We start from the raw sequence: 27636 nt of genomic DNA on the forward strand, positions 1-27636 counted from the left end.
ATATATATATATAAAGAGAGAGAGAGAGATACAGGTTAAGAAAATGGCTCATGCGGTTATAGAGGCTGGACAGTACCAAATCCGTGGTTCAGGCTGGAGGCTTTTCACAGCTCACATAGCTGCAGGGGCTGTCAAGCACAAGATCCAGACTATGGAGGCCGACAAATCCCAAGATCTGCAGGTAAGCTGCTAGCTCAAGTTCCAAGAACTGGAGGTCAGATGAACAGGAGCTAGCTCCAGGATCCAGAGTGAGTAAAAGCCTGTGAGCCTTGCCAGAAAGTTCACCTATATTGAATGTGGGCCACACCCTCAAGGAAATTCCCTTTCAACTAATTGGTTACTCACAGCAGATCCCATCATAGAGGTGATCACATTATATCAAATCTCATCATCAAGGTGATCACATCATTACACAACTGCCAAACTACATCATAACTGCCAAACCACTGAGGACCATGGCTCAGCCAAGATGACACACAACCTTAATGATCACATCTATGAACCAGTATCTTGACTCCCAGGTATTTACAAAAAAGAACTGGAACATATGTTCACAAAAAGACTTATGTAAGAATACTTATGGCAACCTTATATGTAATAGCCAAAATACTGGAAACAATGCCAAATGTCCATCAACAAGAGAATAGATAAACTGATTATGGCATATTTATACAATGAAATACTACTCAGAAAAAGAAATAACTATTGACACACTCAACAACATGTATGAATCTCTCAGACATTATATTGAGTGAAATAAACCAGACACAAAAGAATTTAAATTAAGTCCAAGAACTGGCAAAACTAATCAATGGTGATAGAAGTCAGAAAGTGGCTGACTTTGGGAAGAGAAGAAAAAAGTATAAGGGAATTTTATGAGGTGATGAAAATATTCTATATCTTGATTTGGGTGGTAAAAATGGGGAAATGCAATTGTCAAAACTCAATGAACTGAACACTTAAGATTTGTGCATTTTAGTGTATATAAATCAACTTTTTAAAATGTTATTTTTAAAAATGTTAGAAAGCTAGGATAAAACTGGAAGGAAATTACCTCTACCTGACTAAGGGTATCTTCCAGAAACACCTTGCAAACATCATACTTAATAGAGAAACATTAGAAGCATTCCCACTAAATTTAGACATAAAACAAAGATTCTTGTTAACATCACTGCTATTCAACATTATCCTGAAAATATCAAAGAAATTACCAAAAAAAATGCAATAAGCGATATAAATGTGGGAAAAGCAAAGACAAATTTCCCGTCTGCCAATGATTGTCTACCTAGAAAATTGAAGAGAGTCAACAGAAAAACTATCAAAACCAATAGATTTTAGTAAGATGATCATACATAAGATCAATATACACATAGCAATCATTTTTATTTCCTTTAATAATTACAAACATAATGAAAATAGATTTCATTTACACTAGCGTTAAAACTATAAAATAGGGCCCTAATATATGGCATAAATAGAATACCAAACATAACTACCAATGCACAAACAGCAGAAGATAAACTAGATAACTGGGATCTCCTAAAACTTAAACATTTATGTTCATCAAAAAACTTCACCAAAAGAATAAAAAGAGAATTTACAGATTGGGGAAAAAACCTTGGCAATGACATCTGACAAGGGTCTAATCTCTAAAATACATAGAAAACTTCAACAACTCAACAAAAAGACAAACAATCCAATTAAAAAATGGGCAAAGGACATGAACAGACACTTCACCAAAGAAGACATTCAGGCAGCCAACAAATACATGAAAAGACTCTGGTGATCATTAGCCATTAAAGAGATGCAAATCAAACCTACACTGAGATATCATCTCACCCCAGCAATAATGGTACTAATCAAAAAAACAGAAAACAACAAATGCTGGTGAGGTTGTGGGGAGATCGTGGAGAGCTGGTGGGAGTTTAAAATGGTACAACCACTATGGAAAATAGTATGGTGCTTCCTTAAAAAGCTAGAAGTAGAAATACCATATGATTCAGCAATTCCACTCCTAGTACTTATACTAGAGAAATAAGAGCTGTCACACAAATAGACATATGTACACCCATGTTCATTGCAGCATTATTCACAATAGCAAAAAGATGGAAACAACTTTAAGTGCCCATCAATGGATCAATGGATAAACAAACTGTGGTATATACACACAATAGAATACTACACAACGTTAAAGAATAATGATGAATCTGTGAAACATCGCACAACATGGATGAATCTGGAGGACATTATCCAAAAACCGAAAAACCCATTGCCATCCAGGCGATTCCAACTCATAGCAACCCTATAGGATAGAGTAGAACTGCCACATAGGGTTTCCAAGGAGTGGCTGGTGGATTTGAACTGCCGACCTTTCGGTTAGTAGCCATAGCTCTTAACCGCTGAGTCACCAGGGCTCCCAAATTACACTGAGTAAAATAAGTGAAATAAGTCAAACACAAAAGGACATATATCGTATGAGACCACTGTTACGAAAAGTCAAGAAAAGGTTTACACAGACAAAGAAACATTGGGAAATGTTTACAGGGTGAGGCGTGAAGGGAGGGGAATCACTAACTAGATAGTGGACATGTGTTAACTTTGGTGAAGGGAAAGCAATACACAATATGGTGAAAGTGAGCACAACATGACCGAGGCAAGGGAAGACACTGAGAGGTACAACAAATGAAAATGGGGACCTCAGGGTGGTAAAGGAGAGAGTGCTGACACATGGCAGGGATTGCAACCAATGTCATGGAACAATTTGTGTATAAATAATTGAATGGGAAACTAATTTTCTACGTAAATCTTCACCTAAAGCGTAATAAAATTTTTTCAGAAAATAACTATTGAAACACTCACAAAAAACTATAAAATAGTTATTAACAAACCTATCAAGAAAAGCATGAGTTATATAACGAGAACAATAATGTTAAATCAGAACACTTTTTTAAAAAGACGAAACTACAAAAATAGTAAATTTCTGGATGGAAAAACTCAATGTTGTAAAGCTATCAAGTCTCCCCCAATTAATCCATAAATTCAATATAATCCCAGATAAAGTCACAACTTGATTTGTTTTAAATATTTTATTGCATTTTAGGTGAAAGTTTACACAGCAAATTAGGTTCCCATTTAACAATTTTTATACAAATAGTTCCATGAAGTTAGGTACAATTTTCCCAGTGTGTCAGCATTCTCATTATTTCCATTCTGTTTGTTCTGTTTCCATTGATCTAGCTTCCCTTCCTCAACTTGCCCTTTCATCTTTGCTTTTGGATAACTGTTGACCATTTGAGCTCATATAATTGATTGTTTAAGGAAGCACATTATTCACAGATGTTAAAAACTAATCTATTATTTGGCTGAAAAGTGACCTCCAAAAATAGCTTCAGTTTCAAGTTCAAAGGATATCTTAGGACAATAGTCTCAGGGATTCCTCCAGTAGCTGTCAGTCCAGTAGGTCTGGCCTTTTTTAGGAATTTGAATTTTGTTCTACATTTTTCTCTCATTCTATCTGGGACCTTCTATTGTGTTCCTTGTCAGAACGGTCGGTAGCGGTAGCCAGGCATCTTCTAGTTCTTCTGGTCTCTGGTTAGAAGAGGCTGTGGTTCATACAGGCTGTTAATCCTAGGGACTAGTTTCCTCTTTGAATCTTTGGTTTCCTTCATTCTCTTTTGCTCTAGACAAATACAGATCAATAATAGATGGCCATTCACAAGCTTTGAAGACCCCAGACGCTACTCACCAAACTAGGATATAGAACATTATCCTTATGAACAATATTTTATGCCAATTGACTAAGTTGTCTCATGACACTATGGTCCTAAGACTTTTAACCCAGTAAACCAATCCTGTGAATTGTTTGGATGTGTCTAGGAAGTCTCCGTAACCGTGCCCCCATGTGCTTTATTATATATGTGAATATACATGCAGCACACACAAACGTATATATACATACCCCTACAGATACACCTATACTTGCATGTGTATTTACTCGCATATGCCTTCCTATACACTACATACGTATCTACCTATGTAACCACACACATATTTTTTGTTTGTCATTACTGTTATTGCAAAATTGTATATGTTATAGCATTTACTGAAATTGTCCCTTTTTCTTGTGTACTTCTTAGTGTCTTCATTTATCAACTTGTGCAGACTTCGCCCATATTTGTAACTGACTTTTCCATCACCAAAAATAACAAATGTCCACTATCTAGAAAGCAATTCCCCCCACTCACTTCCCATCCCTAGTAACCATCAAAGAACATTGCTTTCTGTGTGTATATCTATTCTATTTTATAATAGTGGGACAGTACAATATTTGTCTTTTTGTAGTTGACTTATTTCAATCAGCAAAATGTCCTTCAGATTCGTCTGTGTTATGTTTTACAGACTCCTCATTATTCTTTATAGTCTTGTGGTAGTCCTTGGTATATACGTTCCACAATTTGTTTATCCATTCATCTGTTGATGGACACTTAAGTTGTTTCCATCTTTTTGCTATTGTGAATAATGCTGCAATGAACATAGGCGTGCATATGTCTATTCCTGTCTCTGCTCTTATATTTCTTGAATATATACCTAAGAGTGGGGTTGCTGGATCATAAGGTATTTCTATTTCTAGCTTTTTGAGGAAGTGCCATACCATTTTCCATAATGGTTGTACTTTTACAATCCCACCAGCAGTGTATGAGAGTTCCAATCTCCCCACAACCTCACCAACATTTGTTGTTTTCTGTTTTTTGATCATTGCCTCATTTTTGCAGGCATGGGATGGTATCTCATTGTAGTTTGGGGATTTACATTTCTCTGATGGCTAATGATTGCGAGAGTCTTTTCATATATTTATTGACCGCCTGAATGTCCTCTTTGGTGACATTCATGTCCTTTGCCCATTTTTTGATTGGATTGTTTGTCTTTTTGTTGTTGAATTGTTGAAGTTTTCTATATATTTTAGAGATTAGACCCTGGTCAGATATGTCTTTGCCAGAGTTTTTTCCCAGTTTGCAAATTCTCTTTTTACTCTTTTGGTAAAGTCTTTTGATGAGCATAAGTGTTTAATTTTTAGGAGGTCCCAATTACCTAATGCAACAAGATTTTTACAAATCTTTAGTGGATTCTAAATTTCCTATGGTAAAGAAAATATGAAAGCATAGCCACAATTAAAAAAAGAAGAGGAAATAGCTCTCCCAACTATTTTTTAAAATACTTTGAAGCTATACTAACTAAATTAATGTGATGTATTCAGAAATGTATAAATAAATAAAAGAGAATAGAAAGTCCAGAAACAGACCTATATATAAACAGGAATTCAGTATATTTAGCAAAGGTGGCATTTATAATCAGTTAAGAAAGGATGTACTTATTCAACAAATAGTATTAGAATAAATACTTATTTGAAAAAATAAAATCAGACCTTTACTTCACGTTATATACAAAAAATAATGACAGATATTCTAAAGAGCTAAAGGAGAAGAACAAAGTTAAAAATTAGAAACAAAATACAAAAGACCATTATTGTAATCTTAGGATTGAAAGTCCTTCCTAAGTCATAAAACTAAAAATTTTTTAATGGTGAAGTTTACCATAAAACAAGTTAAAAGACAATACTGGTAGAAAATATTGGAATATGAAACAAATAGAGAGTTAATATTCAATCTATATAAAGACTGTATATACAAATCAAAGGTTAGGAAAAGGTAATTCACAGAAGAAATACAAATGGCCAATAAAAACCTATGAAAAGTTGTCTGAACCTTTCTGGTAATCAAGGAAATGTAGATTAACATAGGATAGTATATTTCTCCCATCAGATTAACAAAAATTGAAAAGGTTTACAATATCTAGTATAAGCAAGAATGCAGGAAATTAGTTACAGTTAGTGAACAAATCGGTAAACTCTTTTTGGAAGGAACATGGCAGTATGTAATATAATTTTAAATACATATACCTCTGGGGCAACTATTCCACTTCTAGGAATCTATTTTACCGAAATTTTGACCATATGCACAAGTAAACCTGTGTTAGGATCTTTACCAAGTATTATCTAAAACATCAAAAAATGGAGTAATATAATAATAAAGGAATTAATAAGCAAATGGTTAGATAAACCGTGATGTACTCATCCGGAATATTTATGCAACTATTAACAGAATTATGTAGACCAAATTTTCTAACATGAAAAAAATCTCATGTATTTAGTGCAATTTGCAAAACAATGCATATGGAATGAGTCCACTTAAACACATTTTAAGTATGTATGTATATACTGTGTAAATGTTTAGAAAAAGACCAGAAGGATACACTTCAAAAATTCAGCAGGCAATCGCTGAGAAGGATAGTGGGACTGAGGGTAAATGTAGCCTTTAACATTTTGCTCTCTATAATTTTCTATCATTTGAATCTTTCATTAGGCTGAACTTCTTTGATTAGATGGAGCTATGTAAAATTGCTGCTATTCAACTATTGACCAACAAAAAGAGCAGATGTATAGGATTCAATTTAGTAGCATAAGAATTTTTTTGTGTGTAATGCCTTTGTAATATAAAAAAATGGATAAGAAAAGAAAAGAGAGAAACAGAATACTTGCAATCCCTGGAACTGAGTTAAAGAGCAGCATTAGACAGGCCTCTCTAAGGATTTATGAGAAGCTGTCCACAAAGAGGGCAGTACTCAGTCATTTCTCTTTTAAAGCGACTGCCCATTCATCATATTATCCTTTCTGTCATTTGTCCAGGAGTTTTATAACCGTCTCAGCTTTGGAGAAACAGGGCTTCCTGCCTTCTCCCTGACTGCGGGACCCTGGCTATTGAATGTGACAGTGATCTTATAGCCACATATTCCTCTTCGGACACATTGTGACATGTTTGCATGCTAGAAATAAAAATTCCATGTTTTGTAAGGAGCGTTGAGAAATGTGGTAGTCACCTCCTTTAGCAACTTTCTAAAATAATCCTGAATTGTACAGCAAATTACCGTAAAAACAATGACCCAGGCATCTTTTTTTTTTTTTGCCATTACTGAAAACCCCATCTTATTTGAATAGAAAAGTCTCTTCATGTAACCACTGCAAACGATTTTAAATCAATCTGCTTTTTTTCTAATTGAATACACATTATAAAGTTGTTTAAAAGTTTTGTTTATTTTTAAAAAGCCAAGTTTTTTGTATCTTTGCACTGAGTTACTAAGAATATGTAATCGCAGTTTTTTGAAAAGAAAACTTCTAGCTTTTCAGTCAAAGATAGCAGGCATAATAATTTATTTCTTTTTAAATTTCCCCAAAGTAAATTTGAATGGAATCTGTGGGTTAGATAATAGTATTATATTAATGTTAATTCCTGATCTTGATAACTACACTGTGGTCATGTAAAAACATATTCTTGTTTTTAGAACATACACCCTGAAGCATTTACAAGTAAAGGGTCATCATATCACAACTTATTCTCAGACATATAAAAAAAAATTAGAAACACATGCATAAATAGAGAATGAGAAAATGAACAATAAAGCAAGTGTGGTGATATATTAACATTTGTGTTAAGTAAAGGGTTCTTGAGAATATTTGTACTATTTTGCAACTTTTTTAAGTCTGAAATTATTTTAAAACAAAAAGTTTTTTAAAAAATTTTCCCCAAAGTGATCCATGGATTCAATAATGACAACAACTACTATTGCCCTGGAAACCCTGGTGGCATAGTGGTTAAGTGCTACAGCTACTAACAAAAAGGTCAGTAGTTCAAATCCACCAGGTGCTCCTTGGAAACTCTATGGGGCAGTTCTATTCTGTCCTATGGGGTTGATATGAGTTGGAATTGACTCAACAGCAATGGGTTTTTTTTGTGTCTTTGTTTTTTGTTTTACTACTGCCTCTGAGTGCATCTATGTGCCAAGAAGACGACCCAGCCTTTACATGTACCATTTCTAATGCCAGCAAAACCCAGTGAAGAGCTATTATTATCCCTTGTGCCACTGAGCATCTGAGGGCCTCCCCCTAAAATCAAAAACCAAACCAACTCACAGCGACCCTACAGGACAGAATAGAACTGCCCTATAGGGTTTCCAAGGAGCACCCAGTGAATTTGAACTGCTGACCTTTTGGTTAGCAGACATAGCTTGTCATTAGGGCTCCTAAAAACCCATTGCTATTGAGTCTGAGCTCTTAACCACTGAGACCCCAGGGCTCATCAGTAGCTAGCAATCCTCTCCTGTGCCTAAGGGCAGCCTCTGATTGATTGGCTTCAGGGACTATTCGAAGCCTTTACTACTCTCCTCCAGCACCTTTCCTCCCTCATTCTAACAGTTTCTACCCCCTCAGCACATCAATTCATTGCTTTGTCCAATATTTAATTATTCCCTTTCTGTTCTATATATTCTGAAACTCATCCTCTCAACTGACTCCCCTTAGGCCATATATATGGTGAAGTTACTCGCATCATATTTAAAATATCCTCTCTTATCTCTGTGTTCTTCTCTGGCTTCAACCCTGCTGTCTTCTTTCACAATGAGGCTTTTGGAAAGAAGAACTTGTACCTCCAACCCTCACTTCCCATTTGTGCCAATGAAGAGGGAGACGCTACTATTTGATCAACTTTTTCCTTTTTTTTTTTTTTATATAGACGTCTAGCGCACAGAGAAAAACTGAATTAAAAAATGAGATAGGCATGGTGTCTACAGGAATGAAAAGACATACATTCTCCCTGGCATGCAAAAACACTGAATTGAATGAAATAAATAGCTACCGAATATCTATGTACAAAGTACTCTGTTAGATATTACATACTGGATGTTTAAAAGAAGATGCTTGTTCACAATCTATTTCTGGCCATACATGTAAATCCCACAGAAACAAAAAAAAAAATGCTAAGAACTAATCTCCTTAAAGTAGTAGAATGATGCCAAACCATCTTCTAGATCAGATAAGATTCTGGCAACCAAAGATAAGGAATAAAAACAGCTGCTAAGTGAATTCGTGATCTAATGCATTCTACTATCATCAAAGGACAGTTGAGTAATATCTCCATTTAAAGAAGGTGTCATGAATTGAATTACGTCCCTCCCCAAATTGTGTGTATCAATTTGGCTGGGCCATGATTCCCAGTATTGTGTGGTTGTCCTCCATTTTGTGATTGTAATTTTATGTTAAAGAGGATTAGGGTGGGATTGTAACATCCTTACTAAGGTCACATCCCTGATCCAATGTAAAGGGAGTTTCCCTGGGGTGTGGCCTGCACTACCTTTTATCTTACAAGAGATAAAAGGAAAGGGAAGCAAGCAGAGAATTGGGGACCTCATACCACCAACAAAGCAGTACCAGAAGCAGAGTGCATCCTTTGTACACCGGGTCCCTGCATAGAGAAGCTCTTAGTCTGGGAGAAGATTGATGAGAAGGCTGACAGAGAGAGAAAACCTTCCCCTGGACGTAGGCCCTGAATTTGGACTTTTAGCCTACTTTACTGTGAGGAAACAAATTTCTCTTTGTTAAAGCCATCCACTTGTGGTATTTCTGTTATAGCAGCACTAGATGACTAAAACAGAAGGCTTGAAATACAGGAGAGTTTGGGGCTTTGTTTGTTTCTTTGGACTCAAAGTATCCTGTGGATCTGGTGAGGATTCCCAGCGGAATCCCAACCTCAAGTTGAATGAGCTCCTACCATTGCCTTGTCCCTCCAGGAAGGGGTTGTAATTAGTGTCCTCACCATTTCTTGAAACCAAGGCTCCTCTCCACTTCCTAAGTCTGGACACTTAACACCATGGGAAGACAACTTGGAACTGTATGAACAGGAGGCAACATTCAGCATTGATGAATGACAGAATGAATGAATTGTATCCCTAGAGTCCAGTACATAGATGAAATTCTATGAATATTTCTTGAATGAATAAATAAGCTCACAACCCAGTAGAGAGAAGTCAAGGCAGACATATTGGCCCTGTAGTTGTAATTCCAGTCTCTCAACCTCTACCCAGCACAACCCTCCCTGGCCTCCTCCTCCCAAGGCTCAGTCCATCCTTTGGAGATATTTGAGGGCTCAGCTGAGGTTGAAGACTACACATTAATCATGTTTTCATCTAAGAACATTTCAGAGCCAAATGCAGGTAAAAGCAAAGAACTTTGATAGCCAACTCAGAGATGTTTTGAGGGGTTAAGAGGTGGTTGAGTGCCATGTGATGATACTTCTCAGTTTTCTTAGCTTTTAGATTTTTTCTTGATTCATTTCAACCAATAATTATTGAGGAAAATTATTATGAGTGAGATGGTGTCCTAGTCATTGGAGATAGACCAGTAGATAAGCCAAGCAAAGTCCCCGTACTTATAGAGTTTACATCTTCATGCATTCAAACAACAACTATTAACTGAGAAGCTACTATGTCCCATGCCCTTTTCTGAGCACTGGGTATACATATTGGACAAACACAGAAAATAACAAAGTAAATAAATAACTTATATAGCATATGAAAGTTGATAAGTCCTGTGATAAACACTGAAACAGGGAGAGGGAGCATGGGTGGGGGTACAATTTTAAATAGGGTGATCAAGCTAGACCTCACTGAGAAGGTGACATTTAAGCAAAGACCTGTAGGAGAAGAGATAGCAGAATAGCTGTAGGAAGAGCATTTCAGGCAGAAGAAAGCAAATCTCAAGACACTGAGTTGGGCGACAACTGGCATGTTCAAGAAATATCAAGGAGTTCAGTATGGCTGAAGCAGAGCAAATGAGAAGAAGGAAAAAAATTGAGGTAAGGGAAGAGGGAATCATGTCAGGCCTTGGTAGCCATTTTTAAGACTGTGCCCTCTACTCTGAGATAGGAAGCCATCAGAAGGTTTTGAACAGAGGGATGAGTAACATGATGTGACTTTTAGGTGTTAATAGGATCACTCTGACTGTTGGGCTAAGAACAGACTGTAGAATGGGAGATAAATGGTGTGGCAGTAGAAAGTGAAGTGAGGTCAAGAGGAGTTTTTTAAGATGAGAAAAATGACAGCATGTTTATGTGTTGATGATTATGCTGTAGTGGAAAGGGAAAAATTAATGCTGCAGGAAAAAGAAAGGGTAACTGCTTTAATCATAAGTGTAATGTCCTTCAGTAAGCAAGTGGTAATGGCTCTAGTACACAAGTGGAGGAGCTAGAAACACATTACTAATACTCATGGGAGGAGGGCAGAGTTCATGGGCCTAGATGGATGTAAGTAGGTAAAAGTAGTAGTGGGAGCTTGTGCTACTTTTCTTATGCTTGCCTTAATTTTTTTCAGTGATGTAGGAAGCAAGACCATCAATTTAGTGTGAGGATAGGGTAAGAAGTGTTTTATATTTAAGGAAGAGAAAAATCATCTCTACATGAATGTATCTTTAAATCGTTCCCTTGAAAAACTCATTAAAAAATACACATAATAGAAATCAATAATAAGAAGAGCAAGGGGAAAAAATCAAATACATGGAAACCGAATAACATCTAGCTTAAAAATAACTGGGTAATAGAAAAAATCAAAGAGGGAATAAAAAAATTCCTAGAATCAAAGGAGAAGGAAAACACATCATACCAAAACCTTTGGGATACAGCAAAAGCAGTATTCAGAGGTCAATTTATAGCAATAAACACACACATCAAAAAAGAAGAATGGGCCAAAATCAAAATGTTAGCCCTACAACTTGAACAAATAGAAAGAGAACAACGGCCACCAGAAGAAAGGAAATAATAAAGATGACCCATTGCCATTGAGTTGATTCTGATTCATAGTGACCTAATAGAACAGAGTAGAACTGCCCTATTGGGTTTCTAAGGAGTGGCTGACGTAAACCAGAGACTCTATCAGACTGAGACCAGAAGAACTAGATGGTGCCCAGCTACCACCAATGACCACCCTGACAGGGAACACATCAGAGAGTCCTTGACTGAGCAGGAGAAAAGTGGGGTACAGAACTCAAATTCTAGTAAAAAGACCAGACTTAATGGTCTGACTGAGACTGGAGGGACCCCGGAAGACATGGCTCCTGGACTCTCTGTCAGCCCAGAACTAAAACCATTCCAGAGGCCAACTCTTCAGACAAAGATTAGACTGGACTATAAGACATAAAATGACACTTGTGAAGAGTGTGCTTCTTAGCTCAAGTAACTACATAAGACTAAATGAGCAGCTCCTGTCCAGAGGTGAAACGAGAAGGCAGAAAGGGACAGGAGATGGTTGAATGGACACAGGAAATCTGGGGTGGAAAGGAGGAATGTGCTGTCACAGTATAGGGAGAGCAACTAGTGTCAACGACAATGTGTGTATAAATTTTTGTATGAAAAACTAACTTTGATTCTAAACTTTCACTTAAAGCACAATAAAAAAAAAGAAAGAAAGCCAAGGAGTGGCTGGTAGATTCAAACTGCTGACCTTCAGGTTAGCAGCTGAGCTCTTAACCACTGTGCCACCAGGGGTCCATATAGATTGATGCTGTTGTTGATTGGTGCTGTCAAGTCAGTTCCAACTCATAGCGACCCTATGTACAACAGAACGAAATGTTGCCTGGTCCTGTGCAATCCTCTCAATCGTTATGCTTGAGTTCATTGTTGCAGCCACTGTGTCAATCCATCTCGTCAAGGATCTTCCTCTTTTTCACTGACTGTCTACTTTACTAAGAATGATGTCCTTCTCCAGAGACTGGTCCCTCCTGATAACATGTTCAAAATATGTGAGACAAATTCTCTCCATCCTTGCTTCAAAAGGAATTTTCAGGCTATACTTCTTCCAAGACAGATTCTTGGAAGAATTCTTCGTTCTTCTGGCAGTACATGGTATATTCAATATTCTTTGCCAACACCATAATTCAAATTCATCAATTCTTCTTTGGTCTTCCTTATTCATTGTCCAGCTTTTGCATACATATGAAGTAATTGAAAACACATGGCTTGTCAGTTTGTGGTACTGTGGTGGCTTTCAAGTTGCTGTGACGCTGGAAGCTATGCCATTGGTATTTCAAATACCAGCAGGGTCGCCCATGGTGGACAGGTTTCAGCTGAGCTTCCAGACTAAGAAAGACTAGGAAGAAGGACCTGGCGGTCTACTTCTGAAAAAATTAGCCAGTGAAAACCTTATGAATAGCAGCAGCACATTGTCTGATATAGTGCTGGAAGTTGAGCCCCTCAGTTTGGAAAGTACTCAAAATACTGCTGAGGAAGAGCTGCCTTCTCAAAGCAGAGTCAACCTTAATGACGTGAATGGAGTGAAGCTTTTGGGACCTTCATTTGTTGATGTGGCATGACTCAAAATGAGAAGAAACAGCTGCAAACATCCATTAATAATAGGAATGTGGAACGAACGAAGCATGAATCTAGGAAAATTGGAAATTGTCAAAAATGAAATGGAAAACATAAACATCGACAACCTAGACATTAGTGAACTGAAAAGGACTGGTACTGGCCATTTTGAATCAGACAATCATATGGTATACTATGCTGGGAATGACAAATTAAAGAGGAATGGCATTACATTAATCGTCAAAAAGAACATTTCAAGATGTATCCTGAAGTACCTGAAGTGATAGGATAATAGACATATGCCTACAAGGAAAACCAGTTAATACAACTATTATTCAAATTTACATGCCAACATTGCCCCATAGGATTTCCAAGGAGCAGCTGGTGGATTCAAACTGCCCACCTTTTGGTTAGCAGCCAAGCTCTTAACCACTGCACCACCAGGACTCCACTAAGTCTAAAGATGAAGAAGTTGAACATTTTCACCAACTTCTGCAGTCTGAAATTGATCAAACACACAGTCAAGATGCACTGATACTGGTGATTGGAATGCAAAAGTTGGAAACAAAGAAGAAGGACTGGTTGTTGGAAAATATGTCTTGATGGTAGAAACGATGCCAGAGATCGCATGATGGAATTTTACAAGAGCAAAGACTTCTGCGTTGCAAATACCATACAGATTAGAGCAGAAATAAATGAAATAGAGAACTAAAAAACAATAGAATCAACGAGACTAAAAGTTGGTTCTTTGAAAAGATCAACAAAATCGACAAGCCATTGACCAAGCTAACAAAAGAAAAACGAGAGGAAGGAAATAACCCGAATAAGAAATGAGATAGGGGACATTACAATAGACTCAACTAAAATAAAAAAGGATCATAACAATACTATGAAAAACTATACTCTAACAAATTTGAGAACCTAGAGGAAATGAACAAATTTCTAGAAACACATTACCTACCTAAACTAACACAAACTGAGATATAAAATCTGAACAGACCCATACTAAGAAAAGAGATTGGAGAGGTATTTTAAAAACTCCCCCCCACACACACACCAAAAAAATGCTCTGGCCCAGACAGCTTCACTGGAGAATTCTACCAAACATTCAAAGAATGTTGAGCTCACACCAGTCCTACACAAACTATTTCAGAGCAGAGAAAAGAAAGGAATACTCCTGAATTCATTCTATAAAGCCAGCATAACCAAAGCCATACCAATACCAAAGCCAGCAATACCAAAGGCAGGCAAAGACACCACCAAAAAAGAAAATTACAGACCAATATGTCTCATGAATACAGATGCAAAAATTCTCAACAAAATTCTAGCCAATAGAATTTAGCATCATATCAAAAAATAATACACTATGACCAAGAGGGATTCATACCATGTGTGCAAAGATAGTTCAACATTAGAAAACCAATCAGTGTAAACCACCACATAAATAAAACTAAAGAAAAGAATCACATGATCATCTCAATAGCTAGAGAAAAGGCATTTTATAAAGTCCAACACCTATTCCTAACAAGAATTCTCAATAAAATAGGAAAAGAAGGATAATTCCTCAACATAATAAAGGGCATCTGGTGCAGTGGTTAAGAGCTTGGCTACTAACTAATAGGTTGGCCGTTCAAATTCACCAGACACCCCTTGGAAACCCTATGAGGCAGTTCTACTCTGTCCTATAGGTTTGCTATGAGTCAGAATCGACTCTACGGCAACTGATTTGGTTTGGTTTTTTTACACAAAACCAACAGCCAACATCATTCTCAATGGAAAAAGGCTCAAAGTATTCCTCCTGAGAACAGGAATAAGACAAGGATGCCCTTTATCATCACTCCTATTTAACACTGTGCTGGAAATAAAGGCACCCAAATTGGAAAGGAAAAAGTAAAACTATCCCTTTTCACAGATGATATGATCTTATACACAGAGAACGCCAAAAATTCCACAAGAAAACTGCTGCAACTAATAGAAAGATTCAGCAGAGTAGTAGGATACAAGAGATACACCAACAAAGAGAATTTCAAAAAGGAAATCAGGAAAACAATATCATTTATAATAGTCCCTAAAAAGGTAAAATACTTAGGAATAAATCTAACCAGGGACGTAAAAGACCTATACAAAGAAAACTACAATACACTATTGCAAGAAAACAAAAGAGACCTACATAAATGGAAAAACATACCATGCTCATGGATAAGAAGACTCAACATTGTGAAAATGTCAATTCTGCCCAAAGCAATCTACAGATACAATGCAATCCTGATCCAAATGCCAACAGCATTCTTTAATGAGATGGAAAAATTAATCACCATCTTTATATGGAAAAGGAAGAGGTCCTGGATAAGCAAAGCATTATTGAAGAAAAAGAACAAAGTAGGAGGCTTCGCACTACCTGATCTCACAAACTACTCTACAGCCATGGTTGTTAAAACAGCCTGGTACTTCTACAAAGACAGACACACAGACCAATGGAACAGAATCAAGAACCCAGACATAAATCCATCCACCTATGGTCAGCTGATTTTGGCAAAGGACAAATCCATTAAATGGGGAAAAGGCAGTCTTTTAAACAAATGGTACTGGTAAAACTGGATGTCCATCTGTAAAAAAGTGAAACAAGACCCATACTTGACATCATACACGAAAACTAGCTCAAAATGGGTCAAAGACCTAAATATAAAACCTAAAACAAAAATTCATGGAAGAAAAAAATAGGCACAATGCTAGGGGCCCTAATACATGGCATAAAGAGAATACAAACCATAACTAACAATACACAAACACCAAAAGATAAACTAGATAACTAGGAGCTCCTAAAATTTAAACACTTAAGCTCATCAAAAGACTTCACCAAAAGAATAAAAAGAGAATTTACGGACTGGGAAAAAATTTTTGGCTATAATATATCTGACAAGGGCCTAATCTCTAAAATCTATAGAATACTTCAATATCTCAATAACAAAAACAAAAATAATCCAGTTGAAAATGGGCAAAGAATACGAACAGACACTTCACGAAAGAAAACATTCAGGCATCTAACAGACACATGAGGAAATGCTCACAATCATTAGCCATTAAAGAAATGCAAATCTAAACTACAATGAGATATTGTGATGGTTAAGATTGTATGTCAGCTTGGCTAAGCCATGATTCTCAGTGTTTTAGCAGTTGTATAATGTTGTGATCGCTTCCCTGTTGAAATTTGACGTGCTCACCCCCATGATGGAATCTGCTGAGTGGTACTGGCGAGGGTGGGGCCTGTGGCAGCTCGCCACCCTCTCAGCTTCATCTCTCTGACTTCCATGGTTACTTTCTGCCTGCTTGTCTTGCCAAAGTTTTATGGCTTGTTCCAGACTCAGCAGCTGCCCCTTGTTGTCTCACCTCTGGTTCTTGGGACTTGAGCTAGCAGCTTACCTGTCGATCTTGGAATTCGTCCATCTTCACAGCCTGTGAGCAAGAGTCCTGTTCCCCGACCTGCTGATCTTGGGTTCGCCAGCCCCTGCAGCTATGTGAATCAGGAGAAAAGTTGCAGTCTTGTCTGCTGATCTTGGAATTCGTTGACCTTCACAGCCTGTGAGCAGGAGCCCTGGTCTACGACCTGCCAACCTTGGGTTCACCAGCTTTTGAATCTGTGTGAATTGGGAGAGGCCTCTACCCTGATCCACAGACTTGGGACGTTTTAGCCTCTACAGTCACGTGATCTGTTTCCTTAATATAAATCTATCTATCTATCTATATATATATATATCTATATATATATATACTTATAAGCTTTACTGGTTTTTCTGCTCTAGAGAACCCAGCCTAAGACAGATACCATTTCATCCCGACATTACTGGCACTAATCAAAAAAACAGAAAATAACAAATGTTGGAGAGGCTGCAGGGAGATTGGAACTCTTACACACTGCTAGGGGAAATGTAAAATGGTACAACCACTATGTAAAATGATATGGCACCTCCTTTAAAAGCTAGAAAGAGAAATGACATACAGTCTAGCAATCTCACTCCTAGGAATATATCCTACAGAAATAATATGCACACCCATCTTCACTGCAGCATTATTCACAATAGGTAAAAGACGGAAACAACCTAAATGCCCATCAGTAGAAGGATAGACAAACAAATTATGGTACATACACACAATGGAATACTGTGCAATGGTAAAGAGCAATGATAAATCTGTAAAACATGTCACAACATGGATGAATCTGGAGGGCATTATGCTGAATGAAAAAAGTCAATCACAAAAGAACAAATATTGTATGAGACCACTATTATAAAAACCCAAGAAAAGGTTTATACAAAGAAAAAAATTTTTGATGGTTATGAGGGAAGGGAGGGGGAGGTGGGGAGGGGAAATCACTAACTAGATAGTACACAAGTGTTAATTTTGGTGAAGGGAAAGAAAACATACAATATAGGGGAAGTCAGCACAACTTGACCAAGGCAAAGTCATAGAAGCTTCCTAGACACATCCAAACACCTTGAGAGATGAATTACTGGGGCCGAGGGCTGGGGACCATGGTCTCGGGGAACATCTAGGTCAATTGGCATAACATAGTTCATAAAGAAAATGTTCTACATTCTACTTTGGTGAGTAGCATCTGGGGTCTTAAAAGCTTGCAAGTGACCACTTAAGATACATATGTTGGTCCCATCCCTTCCTCAGCAAAGAAGAATGGAGAAAACCGAAGACACAAGGAAAATATTAGTCCAAAGTACCACAGGAACCACAGCCTCCACCCCACTGACTGCTCTGACCGGGATCACAGTAGAGGGTCTCAGACAGAGGGGGAGAAAAATGTAGAACAAAATTCAAATTCACAAAAAAAGACCAGACTTACTGGTCTGACAGAGACTGGAGGAACCCCTGAGTCTATGGAAGCGGATACCCTGCTAACTTAGAACCGAAGTCACTCCTGAAGTCCACCTTTCAGCCAAAGATTAGACAGGCCTATAAAACAAACAATAACACATGTGAGGAAATTGCTCCTTAGTTCAATCACGTATATGAGACCAAATGGGCAATACCTGCCCCAAAGCAAAGACAAGAAGCAGAAAGGGACAGGAAAACTGGACAAATGGACATGGGGAACCCCGGGGTGGCAAGGGAAAGGGTGAGAGTGCTGACACATTGTAGGAACTGCAACCAATATCATAAGAAACTAATCTGTGCTGTAAACTTTCATTTAAAGAACATTAAAATTTTTTTTAAAAATACACGTAAAACAAAAATCTTGGCTGTAGATTTGGTTCCAGGAGAAAAAAAAAAAGACCAGAAAAGATTTTTATACATAGAGCATATGTAAAGCCAGCTGAGTACAACCGCATGAACAAACAAATTGACATGACTTGGCACATTTCTAGGAAGCAATGAAAACTGTAAGTCAATTCTCCAAATTCTATTGAGATTTTAGTCAGGCAAATACCTCTTTATTAGTGAAAGTCATTTCAATTTAGGTCTTTGCATTAGGAGTTAAATGCTATAATGTAAAGCACGTGTGCGAAGCTGGGCCAGTGTGAAATACTAGCCCAGAGAACATCCTTGTAGTATCTGTCTCAGGCCCCACACTAAGGGCTTCAGAGGCAGCATGTTTCCTCCAAAGATTTTTCCTGGGATTTTTCAACCCTCTTTTTTCTGCTGATAGCTCAGCCTACAGTTCCACTACAGGAAAACATGTTTACTGTACACTCAGTTCCCCCACTGGATTTTACCAGCTGGGTAACACAACTCCACGGTACAACATGTAAATGGTTAAAGTGAATTACATGCCCACAGTGCTAACATCACTCTATTAAATATGTTTAAACCCAGAACATTTAAAAGTATCATGCACTTCCTTTGCCCCATGCCTTTCCTTGGCATCTGCAAGCATGTCCTCCATGCCTACCTTGGGCAACATTGTCAAGGGTTCTATGGCTACTTGTTGGTGAGCCAGTCTGGGATATGCAGAGCTACTGTCTAGAGTAGAAACAGCTGTCTCACACCACAAAGAGTGCTTAACCAAGTGGGGCATGGATGGGAACCAGCAGTGCAAGGGGCAGCCAAGTGACCACAGGTCCTTGCTCTTGGCCTTCAACTCTCTCTAAATTTACTGGTGGCCTCATCTTGAAAGCCATGGAGGTTTGTTCCCACATGGAGATGTTAAACCCAAAAATGTCAATTATCCATTTTTATTTCATCTTTAGCTCAGTGTGTTTTACTTTTTTAATTTCTCAATCTTAGCTTATTTGAGTTATTTTGAACATGCTGTATCATTATATTTATTTTTTAAGTGTCTTCTTTGGTTAGATAGGTTTATTTTATCTTTATTATGTTGAGCCTATTTTTTCTTTCAATTAAAATTTTATTTTTTAAATTTTGATAATATTTAAAAGCCTATATTTTGTATCATTTTCTAGTCAATTTTAATTCTTTTACTACTTCTTATAAAAACTATATTCTTGTTTTGTACTTTTTTTTTTTTTTGGCTTTAACTAGTATTGCTTCTGATTTCTTAGCATTGCTTAGTAGCTCCCCTATTTCTTCCGGTGTTAACGGCCACTCCCCATTTTCCATCCTGAACTCCCAGCTAAAAACTTTAACCCAAACAATTCAAGAGATCCAACAGCTATATTTCCTTTCTTAAATAATAGTCTTCTTACTGTAGCTATACATACTTAAACATCTGGAATGGTACTTGTTTCTCACACTGTGCTCTGTAATGTCCATCTGTTAGAATTTCTGTGATCTAGAATCCCTGGTCTCTACTGTATAAAATCAATGGATAGGAATAAGACCTTCAGAGGATCAGTACACAACAGGATGGGAGGGAGGTGCCAGGCTGATCAAGGGGCCATAACCTAATGCCTCCAATCTTATTTTAAGAAGGGGGAGTCTCAAATGTTATAACAATTCTCCCAAGAATGAGGCATAATAAGGATCCAACAAAACCTTCAAACTATACAGTCCCTCAATTTTCCAATAACTAATATAATTAATCTGTTTTCCAAGTTGGATATAAAAAATTCTATTCTTAAGTAGGTCTCCTTCCTCTTTGTTTTGTTTTATGTTTCAAAGAGAAGTAGGCTATGGCAGGAATTATCCCTAAAAGGGTGTAGGTTTTTATCGGTTTTAGTTTGGAGACTACTTTACATGTGTATATATATATATATACACACACACACATACACAGACACAGACACACACACACACACAGACATATATACATGTGTGTATGTGTGTGTGTATGTCTATATCTATTAGATTCAGTTGCTCTTTTGCTGGATTACTTAAAAATTAGACCAAAATCTCATTAAGCAGCCCGGGTCTGCTGTGAATCCGAAAGCCCCAGGAAAATGAGTGACCTGCCTCACGCCCCAACTAGAGGCCTCATTCTTTCACAACAGACTCCTTCAGTCCAGAGAGGATGTTGAGGCCAGACAGTTGAACCCCTCTGCTCAGCTCCCTAAAAAAAAGCAAGATGCCATTTTGGTTAGACTTGAGTTTTTAAAAACAATGTAATAAATCATCGAGGTCTAGCCCATGTCCATGGTTCTCCTAAACTAAAAGAATTTTGACCAGTTAATTTTTCTACTTACATTCCCTGGAGGATGTGTTTGAGCAGGAGCTTGTCTCGCTCTTCCTCCCTCCCTCTCTCTCTCTCTGCTATCCATCTAATAGCATTATCTATGCATTTCCTTTCCTCTCAGATCTTCTCTCTGGGCTTAGAGCTTTAGTCTGTCTCTTACCAACACGTAACTCTAATCTTCTCTACTGCCTTCATTTGCTGAACTCTTCTCACTGGCCAGCTCAGGACATAGGGATCCTATGTGCCTGCTGAGCCCCTGCTGGTCTCAAAAGGTCTACAGAGTCTTCACCTCAAACAAGTGTTCAGCCATGCTTTGCCTTATGTACCTGACACAGATGAGCAGAGTCTGGCCAGTTCTGATTCTGATACGCAGCCAGCAGTAAAGACCCATTCAGCACTGAGCTTCCTGTGGCTCATGGTTCTCCCTGTCCAAGTCCAGGAGGTCCCCAGGAGCATTCCTGTAAGTGACAAAGATTTCTCTCCTAAAATGTGGTAGGATGCCATCTTAAAACCAAGAATATTTTGTGTACTTTAATATGCTATTCCACTGAGAAATCCAGATTCTAGAAAACAGGTTCATTTCCAAGAATGGGAGCCTTTTTTTTTTTTTCTTGGAAAAGAAAAAGGCAGGAAAAAAAAGAGAGTCAGCCTACCTAATTTAAATCCATGTCAAGTAGACTGTCACTCAACTCCTGAGATCATATAGTAACAACCTGTTTATCCGCCACCTGATTCTGCTCTTTAATGAGATGAACATGATATGCCTTTGTGTTTATTCTCCAGCAAGGATGCACACTGATCGTTCAGATGCCTGCTTCTAATAGATATTGTAACTGTCTCTGAAGTCTGCAATGTCAAGGCTAGCAGCAGTCTTGCCAAAGTCTTTCCCAAGCATAGGTTGGCCCAGAATGATTGTTTTCATGTGGTATAGGCCACTTCTCTGCAGTTATTTTAACCTAAATGAAAAATCCCTTGTCAAATCTATAAATTTCACCAAATATTGCTGAACAGCAACCTCTGGAATGGGTCTAGGGTAAATTTCACTTATTTTTCATCTTTACAAGTTAATGTTATAGACTTTGTAGTAGTAACCCTTCCTGACTTATTACTATTCTTTATTTATTACTAAAATAACATGGATATTTTAGTCCATGTTAAAAATGACCATTTTAATTTTTGAGCCCTGTGGCGTAGTGGTTAAAGAGCTCAGCTAGTAACCAAAAGGTCGGTTGTTCAAATCCACCAGCTGCTCCTTGAAATTCCTCTGGGGCAGTTCTAATCTGTCCTGAAGGGTAGCTATGAGTCAGAAACAACTCAGCGGCAATGGGTTTGTTTGTTTGTTTTTACTAAATTTAAGGAGATCTTTCAAGTAGGTAGAAAAAAGAAAAAAATAGAAACTAGTAAGAAAAATAAGCAAGTAATATGAATAGACAGCTTATAGAAAAGCAGAATCTAAATGGCCAACCAAAACCAAAAAACCAAACCCGTGGCCCTCAAGTCGATTCCGATTCATAGCAACCCTACAGGATAAAGTAGAACTGCCCCATAGGGTTTTCAAGGCTGAAATCTTTACAGAAGCAAACTGCCACATCTTACTCCCATCAAGCGGCTGGTGGATTCGAACCTCCAACCTTTTGGTTAGCAGCAGAACACTTTAACACTGTACGACCAGGGCTCCTAAATGGCCAACAACCATATAAAAATATGTTCAAATTCACTCATTGTCAGGAAAATGCAAAGCAGAATAACCATGAAATATTACTTTATACTCAAAAGACTGCAAAAACTAAAAACAGCTGTAACATTTGCATTTGAAAAATAGAGGGGAAAATTACTAAAATATAGCAGATGAAAATTTGAAGCGTCATGGTCTTTTTGGAAAGCAATCTAACAGCATCTATCAAAAATTAAGAAAAAAATATATATACTCTTCAACTCATCAATCCCATTTCTAGGAATCTATTCTATGCAAATGAAAGTGACAGTATGTAGGGACATATATAAGACCCAAGAACTGAAAAATCCATCAGTGGAAGAACAACTAAATAAATTGTCATAACACCCATGGAATATAACATAGCCATTAAAAAGAATGATCCAGAGCTACATAAGATGATCTGGAAGGATTTTGTGAGCTACTGTTTAAGAAGAAAAGCAAGATGTAAAAGAAAGAAAAAAGTATGTACAATACATTCCCATTTTTTAAAAAGTAATTAAAGAAGCAATATACATGTGATGGATAGATAGATAGACAAGTAGGTAGATAGACCTATATAGAATTATTTAAGTGTAGATAAAGATATGAAAAGACATTCAGTAGGTATTAACAAGGCTCATGGGTCATATACTGTATATATTCCTATGTATAATCCAAAAAAGATATAAAACAAAAACAAAAACAAAAAAAAGGTCACCAAAATGTTAGTGATGGTTTTCGTACAGTAAAATGTTAGATGAATTTAACTTTGTTTTTTCAATTTTTATATGTTGCTTGAATTCTTTACAATATGTGTTACTTATATTTTATATAAATTTATTTATACAATGAACAAGAAGGAGCGCTACTGTTTGGGGAACTATTCTTGAGCTCAGAAGCTGTTGCAGGCTGTTTCCTGCAGACAAGGAACATTAGACTTCAGACAGCCCTCACCAAGAGGAGAGGGATCACTGCTCTGCTAGTGCTTTGAGTCCTCACACACCAAGACATTAGGCCACAATCAGCAGCCCCAAGCCTTATTCCAGAACATGTATAACCCACTGGATACCAAGCTGGGGCAGGAGAAGAGAAGCTCTCATACCTTCGATTCAGAATCAGACAATGGTTCACAGGAGCAACTCCAGCGGGAAAACAGTAGAGCAGACACCTCCATTACAATTGTTTGTGACTCTCAATGCCCTGTCACTGCCCTTTCCTTCTGGAGGCAGGAAGTGGTTGTGGGCCAGCCAGTATGAGTTCAGCATAGGCTGTGCTTATTTATGTCCACACAAAACCAGAGTAGGTACAAGTGGTCTCCTGATAAGTCAGATGATAACCTCCAGTGTTCTGTGTTATGGCCCCAATTCTTTTTATGTGTTGATAATTTGAAATTACATTAGATGACCTAAATGATTCCCCTACCATGGATAATAAAAAGATAAACATCCTTCTAACATGCTATTAATATGGTTTTACTACAAATCAGAGCATGGACTTCACAAACAATTGGTCCTTGAGTCTATTGCCAGAAAGAGAGGCTCAGTATTAATTATGCAAGATCTAAAAGCATTGTCTTTGATGGTTCTATTGAATTTTTTTTTTTTAATTCCAGAAAGCTGAGTGAAAACAAACAAAAAAAGTTGGGTGGGGAGGAAGAGTTTCCTTCCCCCACTCTCCATGTCTCCCAGATGCTGTACTTGTGATTCTCTGATCCATTTCCAAGTAGAGACAGAAATGATTATCCAAGAGTGCATTGAAAGATCTTATATATCAATAATAGACGACAATCTAACCTCTACTGTTTTTTGATTTTCGGAGCAGATATTGATCTCAACCAGCTACAGAGGCCACTGGGACATCAGGCCCTGTATAGAGAAGGCGACCTCAGAAGTACCTACCTCCCCCCTAGCTCCTAAGGAGAGCTTCACTGAGAGGGGCATTGTTTAGAAACTCTCTTTTGACATGCAGTCCCTTGATTCTTCTAGATACTATGTTTTAGCCTTGGATAAAAACACATTGTCAAATGAGATGTTTATCAACAACTTGCAAGAAATACTCATAATATTTGTTATTCAATTTCTTATTTAAAAAAAAACAATCACTGGGATCAGTAATGACCATCCCTTACATAAAGTCTCAAGTGTGATATTTCTTTAAAAATAAATGAATAAATAAAACAGGACTAGGAAACTGTTGGCTACCCTGAAAGAAATTGTGTGCTGCCCCCTCACCAATAAGGCAAGTCAAAACTGCAGCCTCCCAGACTTCTCTGGGTTCTGTTTGCACTGTTCACAGTAAAACTCTGTCTAGACATTATCAGGTAATATGGCCACCCCAGCCCTTAGCTACTGTCTCTGAATTTACAAGTCCATATTCTCCATCCCTTTTAGCTTTCCCTCTTTTTTCCTTAGGCTTAGCCTTCTCTAGTGGTAAATTCTAAGACTTCCTCTTTATTCATTCAACAAAATGTATTGAGGGTCTACTGTGTGCCAAGTATTGTACTATACCCAGGAGATTGGGAACAAGACATAAACAATCATGGAGTTCACCATCTAAGCAGACTTTGGCTGCTAACCAAAAGGTAAGCAGTTTGAATCCACCAGTTGCTCCTTAGAAACCCTATGGGGTATTTCTATTCTGTCTTATAGGGTCGCTTTGAGTTGGAATCCATTCAACTGCAACAGGTCTTTTGGTTTGGTAACACAGGGTCTAGCATATGGTAAATGCCCAATAAATGGGCTCTGAGCTGAACCTCTTAAAGATATAAAATACATACATTAGAGTTCAAATGCAAGGAATTTTAAATAACAACTCGTGGACAATTGTACTAACTGCAATTAGAGATCATTCTCCTCCCACGCCCTCTTTTAAACTCCCTGTTTCATCCCTTTATGGTTTAACTTCAGTCATTCAGCAACTATCTATCAAGTGCCTACTACGTGCCCAGCAACGTGCTCAGCAATGGAGATAGTGAACATGAGGCAGCCCTATCCCTCCAGTGGGAGAAACAGCCAAGTAAACCAGCTCACACAATAAAGTCCTGTGGGGGCCACAGTAATATAATTCACAAAGTGCTGTGGGAAAGTATAGGAAAGGCACCTAACCAAGCTTGGGAGTCAAAGAAACAAAGTCTGGCTGAAATTAGGAAAGTGGTATCTTTTTGAGGTGTACTCTTTACCCACTAAGTTAATCACTGATCAACTTTACATTCAACCGTTGATCAACCAGCTTCCTAGAGGCACCCCTTGTCCAGAGACATCCTTCTCTTCATATTCATGACAGACTCTAGAGTGCTCCAGAAAGCAGTGCCTTAGCATCTTGGGCAAACCTAGCCTCCTTGCAAGATTACTCACTTAAGGATAGTCAGCCCTTCAAAGTTAATACAGTTAAATGCAGAATATGTTGTGAAAACCACAAGATGCCTGGGGCTATGCTATCCGCAGTCTCCTAGGTCTCCTAGAATTCACTGCAATAAATCCTCCTGCTTTATGTAACAATGCCTCTTCTTGGAAAGATCCAGATTTTTTCAAAACACCTGTTAAAATTATGCACCCATGAATTACTTTTATCATCGTCAGAAAGACCTTAATTCTGTTTGCATATAATTTGTGCGTTACATACAAAACATTCTTGGCCAGTCTCCAAGTTCCTTCATTAATAACACATTTACTGAATACGTATAAGGGCACTATCATTATGGTTACTACCCCAAGGATTATCATATCTTGACTTTTTTAAAATTGCTTGTTTCATCTCTACATTATTACACACTCAGTTTTCCCACACCTGTGGGTTTGTTTATATAGTGAAGTAATTTGGCGGAGGGTGTGAATACACTGAAGACAGTAAAAGTCAACAGAATCCCTTATCAGAGTATAAATGGCTTCTAGGCCACAGCTTGAGTGACAACATTCTGGAACTTCCAAGCTATGTAGCAGGGGTCCCTTCCTTTATCTGAGCATCACCCTAGAGCGGTTCACTTTAATTCCTAGCTTTTCCTTCCCATTTTGAACTACAGCACTTTCTCTTCCTATCACTAATAGAATATAATTCTAGATGTTGTATTTGAAGTCATTGGTATTAGTTAAGAGTTTTGGATGTCAAACAGAATTGGGTCTGAGTCCTGACTCCACCAACTGACTTGCAGTGTGAACTTGGACAAGTTACTTAGCATCTCTGGACCAAGTTTCCTCATCTGAATAGAATTTTTGTAAAGATTAAATGAGATAATATAAGTAAAAAGTTTCTATAGTTTTAATAACTAAGGATTGTTCTAAATGCTTTACATGTATTAGCTCATTTACCTCTTACAAAGTGGCCCAGCCAATAGGGGATTTAGGGATTGTGATGGTTAATGTTATGTGTCAACTGGTCTAGGCTATGATTTTCAGTGGTTTGGCAGATACTGGACTGGTTGCTCTTCCTGAATGTAATATAACGTAATCACTTCCCATAATGTGATCTGATGTAATCAGCCAATCAGTTGAAAGGGGAGTTTCCTTGTATTTGTTCTGCCTCCAGTATATAAATGGATGTTCTGGCAAAGCTTGTTCCTCTCAATCTGGCACTCTTCTCATTGCCTGACCTCTAGTTCTTAGGAACGAAGCCTGCAGAAGTCTTCAGCTTGCCACCTGACCTGCAGATTTTGGATTAGCCAGCTCCCGCAATACTGTTAGTCAGAAGAGGTCTCTAGCCTGCCACCTGACCTATGAATTTGGGACTTGCCAGCCCCCACAATTGAATAGTATGGGCTAGTTCCTTGAAGAAAATCTCTCTCTCTCTCTCTCTCTCTCTCTCTCTCTCTCTCTCTCTCTATATATATATATATATATATACACACCACTGGTTTCACTCCTCTAGAGAACTCAGACTAAGACAGGGATAAGTACCTGTCTCAGTTGTCTAGTGCTGCTGTAACAGAAATACCGCAAGTGGATGGCTTTAACAAAGAGAAATTTATTCTCTCACAGTTTAGGAGACTAGAAGACCAAATCCTGGGTGCCAGCTCCAGGGGAAGGCTTTCCCTCTCTGTGGGATCTGGGGGAAGGTCTTTGTCATCAATCTTCCCCTGGTCTAGGAGCTTCTTAGCACAGGGATCCCGGATCCAAAGGACATGTTAT

General features: G+C 37.9%; 1 long non-coding RNA gene across 1 annotated transcript in view; it reads right to left on the bottom strand.

Annotated features, from left to right (window-relative positions):
• LOC111821653 (uncharacterized) overlaps positions 1 to 24359 on the bottom strand; it is a 79042-nt gene extending 54683 nt beyond the window's left edge. Inside the window, exons 1-2 of the long non-coding RNA XR_002824995.1 lie at positions 23619 to 24359; positions 21147 to 21278 (exon numbers count right to left, since the gene is read on the bottom strand). This is a non-coding gene — a long non-coding RNA (uncharacterized LOC111821653). The remainder of the gene's footprint in view (positions 1 to 21146; positions 21279 to 23618) is intronic.
• Between the last annotated feature and the right edge of the window lie 3277 nt (positions 24360 to 27636).

The sequence above is a fragment of the Trichechus manatus genome, unplaced genomic scaffold (assembly GCF_000243295.1).
Source record: "Trichechus manatus latirostris isolate Lorelei unplaced genomic scaffold, TriManLat1.0 scaffold00094, whole genome shotgun sequence".
Lineage (NCBI taxonomy): Eukaryota > Metazoa > Chordata > Mammalia > Sirenia > Trichechidae > Trichechus > Trichechus manatus.